At 42.2% G+C, this 6,008-nt stretch overlaps 1 pseudogene; it reads right to left on the bottom strand.

Annotated features, from left to right (window-relative positions):
• Nucleotides 1-950: 950 nt before the first annotated feature.
• On the bottom strand, nt 951-1,338 carry LOC132229376 (NHP2-like protein 1; annotated as a pseudogene).
• Between the last annotated feature and the right edge of the window lie 4,670 nt (nt 1,339-6,008).

The raw sequence follows: 6,008 nt of genomic DNA on the forward strand, positions 1-6,008 counted from the left end.
GATGGCCACCCCAGCCTTTCCTCTGCCCAGTTTAACAATCTTGGAACTAACTGACTCCTCTTTCTCTTTTACATGCTTCATCTTGCATGTCAGGAAATCTTGTCTCGACCTTAAAAATATATCCAGCCTGCTTTAAATAATCCAGTGTGTGTTGGAGGTGGCGAGAAGGAGAGGGAAAAGAGCATTTAAAAGAAACAAGATTGCTCATGTTCTGGTAATTGTTGAAGCAGGATGATGGGTCCATGGAGGTTCATTATGTTAACTATTATCTCTACTTTGTATATGTCTGAAATTTTCCATAATATGTTTTAATTGCATGTACCATTGAATCCAGCAGTCCCATTCCTTTAAAAGTAAAAGAAATAGTAAATAATAATACTCTAGCATTGTTTTCAGAAGCAAAAATAATGGCAACAAAGTGCATGCCTATTGACATAGATATAGTTGTAGATCTATACAATTATAGATCGACATCACTTTGAACATTTCGTGTCAATCCCTTCTGGTCTGCAAGATTCCTATTGAGTAATCAGCCGGCAGTCTTATGGAAGCTCCCTTGTATGTAATTAACTTTTTTACTTGCTGCTTTTATGATTCCCACTTTGTCTCTAACCTCTGGCATTTTAATTATGATGTGTATGATGTGTCTTGGTGTAGGCCTCTTCGGGTTAATCTTGTTTGGGACTCTCTGAGCTTCCTGGACTTGATGTCTATTTCCTTTGCCAGGTTAGGGAAGTTGATTCCTTCTAATGTATTCTTTATTTCAGTTATTGTATTCCTTATTTCTGATTGGTTCTTTGGGAATGTTTCTGTCTCCTGTTGTGTGTTTTTTCCAAAAAATATGAAAATCAGATTTACTACTACAATATTTTATAACAATAGAAGGTAGCTGGAAAGCCTACAGGCTAACACAGACAATATGATATACAACCCCAGGGGCAGAAGCCACCGGTTTAGATTAAGAACCTTTCAATGGACTGCTGAATGGATTGGATCTGTTGCTTCAGCAGTGAGCCTTCTTTGATGGTGACAGAACAGGAGACGACAGGCCTGGAGACCTCACAGGCCCACCCCAGTGGCTGCTTGGAGCGCACAAACACGTAGGGCACATTCTTGTCATCACACAGCAACGGGAGGTGCAAGATGATCTCTAGGGCTCTGCATCTGCAGCCATCACAATGAGCTCAGAGGTGCCTCTGTTAAGGGTTTTGGTGGCCTCATTGGCTCCTTTTTGAAGCTGCTAGTAGTTACATGACTGCTGAATGAAGTCCAATCGTTTTTTGGTGAGGTGGGCATCTGCGAGAGGCAGGCCTGCGGGCTTACCCTAGCCTCAGTCATAGCTGCGGTCCCCTGGTCCCGCCTCTTCTCTAGATCGCCGCAGTACAGAGGAGCACTCCACTCTGCTGGAAAGTTGCACCAAAGTCCTATCTCCAATTTTATGTTTCCTATGTCATTGTTGACATTTTCACTAAATTCACTGAGCTTTCTCATAACCCATGTTTTGAACTCTGCATTTGTTAGATTGCTTGTTTCATTTTCATTTAGTTCTTTTTCTGGATATTTGTCTTTTTCTTTGGGACAAGTCTCTCTGTCTCTTCATTTTGGCTGCCTCCCTGTGTTTTTTTCTATGTATTAGGTAGAGCTGCTGTATCTTCCAGTCTTACGAGAGTGACCTACTATAGCAGGTGTTCTGTGGGGCCCAGGGATGCAGCCCCCTGTCACCTGCGCTGGGTGCTACATGGCTGTTCCTTGTGTGTAGATTGTTGCACCCCTATTGCAGTTGGGCCTTGATTGCTGTTACAATGTCAGTAGGAGGGAATGGCCCTCAAACCGACTGGCTGTGAGGAATGGCCGTGAGTCCAGCATATGAGCTGGTGTGCAGGGCTGACCACATGGATAGGGATTTGCTTCAGCGGGGCTCTGGAGCCTGCCAAGTCCCTCCTTTGGGTGTGTTGTTTGTGGAGGTAAGTGGGTGGTGCTCTGATTTGGTCTGAAACCAGCCATTGGGTATGTTGATTCTGGGGCCTCTTGGGAGGTACTCTGGTCAGGCCACGGTCAGCCACTGCCTGTGCCTGGCCTGGGGCCACCTGGTAGGAGATGGTTGATGCCAGTGCTGGGATTGGAGGTGGCTGTGAGAAGCTGAACTGTGACCCAAGGCCAACTGCCACTAGAGCAGGGCTTTGGGCCGCTTAGTAAGAGTTATGGGGCATGCTGAGGCCAGACACTGCTTGTCCCTAGTTGGTGAACCTTTGAGACATTTTAGTAAAGTCTGCATCTTGAACCAAGGCCGTCAATTTGTGTGGAATCACCAGTGAAAGAGGTTCTAGCACAGTGGTTCTCAACCTTGGCTGCACGTTAGAATCACCTGGGAATCTTTTTAAAATCTTGATTTCTGGGCTTTATCCTCCGGAAATTCTGTTTCTTTGTTATGGGGTGGGACCACAACATTAGTAACAAAGAAACAGAATTTCCGGAGGATGAGGCCCAGAAATCAGGATTTTAAAAAGATTCCCAGGTGATTCTAATGTGCAGCCAAGGTTGAGAACCACTGTTCTAGCAGGGCACAAGTGGGTGGGGTTGTGTTCAGGAATAACCAGGGTAGGTGAATGGTGTTAGCCAAGTTAATGGAGACTCAGATTTGGTGTCCACCTGCGCCTGCTGACTGGATGGGGAAACAATTGTCGCTTTTGTCGAAAGTAGAGGCGCCCCTCTAGCCCTCTACTTTGAAACGAGATAATATACTTCTTCCCGGTATGTCCCTGGCACTTTCCAAGCTGCAGCGCCAGCGCTGGAGCTGAGTGAGTGAGTCTGTGAGCAAGTGAAGCTGCGCACAGACCCTTTAAGACCTGCAGTGCTTAGGTCTCCAGCAACCTCCGGCTCACTCAGCCACAGTCTCTGCTGGTTTTCACAGCCACAAGTTTGGGGATGTCTCCTCTGGCACTGGAGTCCTGGTGTAGGGCTGGGACCCTTTGCTCATCATGGGACTTCCACAGCTCAGATATCCCTCTCATTTCCTTTTCTTTTTTTGTTTTCAGAGAGGAAGGGAGAGAGAGAGAGAGAGAGAGAGAGAGAGAGAGAGAGAGAGAGAGAGAGAGAGAAACATCAATGTGATAGAGAAAAATTGACTGTTTCTCCCCCCCCCCGCCTCCCTCTCCCACTTCTCACACACACATTCACACACATTCACATACACCCCAACTGGGGACCAAACCCACAACTGGGCATATGCCCTGACCAGAAATCAAACCAGCAACTTTTTGGTGCATGTGGTATGGGACCTGCCCATTCTGGATTTCCATTCCTCCTACCAGTCTCATTGTGACTCCTGTGTATCTTTAGTTATGAAAATTCTGTCAGCTAGTTTTCAGGTGGTTCTCAATGATGGTTGTTCTGTAATTTAGTTGTAATGTTGACGGGTTGTGGGAGGAGGTGAGCATTGCATTTACCTACTCTGCCAACTTGACTGGAAGTATGTGTTTGCATTTTAAATAAGCCCCTATTTCTTCTTTACAGATGATCCTATTATCTGTAAATATTGCAGTTTCTTCTCTTTCTGTTCTCATTTTCCCTATTTAATTATTTTCCCTTAGAGACAGGAATAAACTGTTTCTTAAAGTCTGGCAGAAGTCATCTAAGCATAGTCTTTGAGGGCAAGAGAAGACTGACTATCTTCCAATTTATTTAATGCCTTTGGTCTGTCAGAGTTTTTTACTTTTACTAAGATATTTGATAAACTTTATTTCCATATATCTTAAAGTATCATCTTGAATTAACTTTTCAACTCATTTGAATTCTGCCTCTATGAGTGCTTTAAAAGTGGGTATTTGTGTGGCATATATTCTGCAAATATTTGTGTTGTCTTTTCATATTGAAAACCAATTTATAGGAATATACAATTCTGGGTTTAACTTCTTTTCCTTAAGAATTTAAAAAACATTATTCCATTATCTTTTTGCTTCTGATGTTGCTGTTCAAAAGTTGGATGTCTATTAGCTTTGTGGTTGCTTTCTTTTATGATTACTTTCCTCTTGAAAATCTTGAGCATTTTCTTTTTTGATAGCCGATGCAGAGGTGAGCAAAAGTAGGTTTACAGTTATGAGTATGCAAAACTTCATTCTTGTCATATTTATTTACTACTTGCTGTATTATTATTTCTTATTATTATTAACCTACTTTTGCCCACCCCTGCATTTCACCGTAATGTATATAGGGTTTTTTGTAGCTATTGATGAATGAACAAAGGAATGACATATGGCCCTTTGAACACAGCCGACCTCTCTGCAAGCTGTCCTCAACTAGGCCATGAAAACAACCTGAGCAATAGCTGGGTGAGCCATCAGGGTGCCCTCACTGCTGGTTCTGATCATGCACCTCAGCCCTCCCCGTGACCTTAGCTCTGCACATTCCTTGTCATATTTTTTACCTTCACTTCATTTTTCACCGCTTTGTCATTTTAATAACTTTAGCTTTATTGACATACAATTCAAATCTTTTTTTTCAAATTTTTAAAGTGCTTATTATCTTTTTTAAAAAATTTATTTTCTTGTTTAAAGTATTACAAATAGTTGTACATATGTCTCCTTTTTTCCCCATTGACCTTCCCCCGACCTCCCCTACCCCCTTGCACATGCCCTTACCCCCGCCCCCCAGTGTCTTGCGTCCATTGGTTATGCTTATATGCATGCATATAATTCCTTCGATTGATCTCTTACCCCCCCACCCCCCGCCAACACTCTCCAGCCTTCCCGCTGTAATTTGACAGTCTGTTCAATGCTTCTCTGCCTCTGTATCTATCTTTTTGTTCATTAGGTTATAATGTTCTTTATTATCCATAAGTGAGTGAGATCATGTGGTATTTTTCTTTCACTGCCTAGTTTATTTCACTTAGCATAATGCTCTCCAGTTCCATCCATGCTGCTGCAAATGGTAGGAATTCTTTCTTTTTTATAGCAGCATAGTATTCCATTGTGTAGATGTACCACAGTTTTCTAATCCACTCATCTGCTGATGAGCATTTAGGCTGTTTGCAAATCTTAGCTATGGTTAATTGTGCTGCTATGAACATAGGGGTGCATATATCCTTTCTGATTGGTGTTTCTGCTTGGGATATATTCCCAGAAGTGGTATTACTGGGTCAAATGGTAGTTCCATTTTTAAATTTTTGAGGAAACACCATACTGTTTTTCACAATGGTTGCACCATTCTGCATTCCCACCAGCAGTGCATGAGGGTTCCTTTTTCTCCGCATCCTCTCCAGCACTTGTCATTTGTTGATTTGTTGATGATAGCCATTCTGACAGGTGTGAGGTGGTACCTCATTGTTGTTTTGATTTGCATCTCTTGGATGATTAGTGACTTTGAGCATGTTTTCACATGTCTCTTGGCTTTCTGAATATCCTCTTTCAAAAAGTGTCTATTTAGGTCTTTTGCCCATTTTTTGATTGGGTTGTTCATCTTCCATTTGTTAAGTTGTATGAGTTCCCTGTAAATGTTGGAGATTAAACCCTTATTGGAGATAACATTGGCAAATATGTTCTCCCATGCAGTGGGCTTTCTTGTTTTGTTGATGGTTTCTTTTGCTGTGCAGAAGCTTTTTATTTTGATGTAGTCCCATTTGTTTATTTTCCCCTTAGTCTTTCTTGCCCTAGGATCTGTGTCTGTAAAGATATTGCTTTGACATATGATGCAATTTTGCTGCCTATGGAGTCTTGTAGTGTTTTTATGGTTTCCCATCTTACATTCAAGTCCTTTAGCCATTTTGAGTTTATTTTTGTGTATGGTGTAAGTTGGTGATCTAGTTTCATTTTTTCGCATGTATCTGACCAAATTTTCCAGCACCATTTATTAAAGAGGCTGTTTTGACTCCATTGTATGCTCTTGCCTCCTTTGTCAAATATTAGTTGAGTATAATGGCATGGGTTAATTTCTGGATCCTCTATTCTGTTCCATTGTTCTATATGTCTGTTCTTGTGCCAGTACCAGGCAGTTTTGAGAACTGTGGCTTGGTA

Source organism: Myotis daubentonii, chromosome 3, assembly GCF_963259705.1.
Source record: "Myotis daubentonii chromosome 3, mMyoDau2.1, whole genome shotgun sequence".
Taxonomy (NCBI): domain Eukaryota; kingdom Metazoa; phylum Chordata; class Mammalia; order Chiroptera; family Vespertilionidae; genus Myotis; species Myotis daubentonii.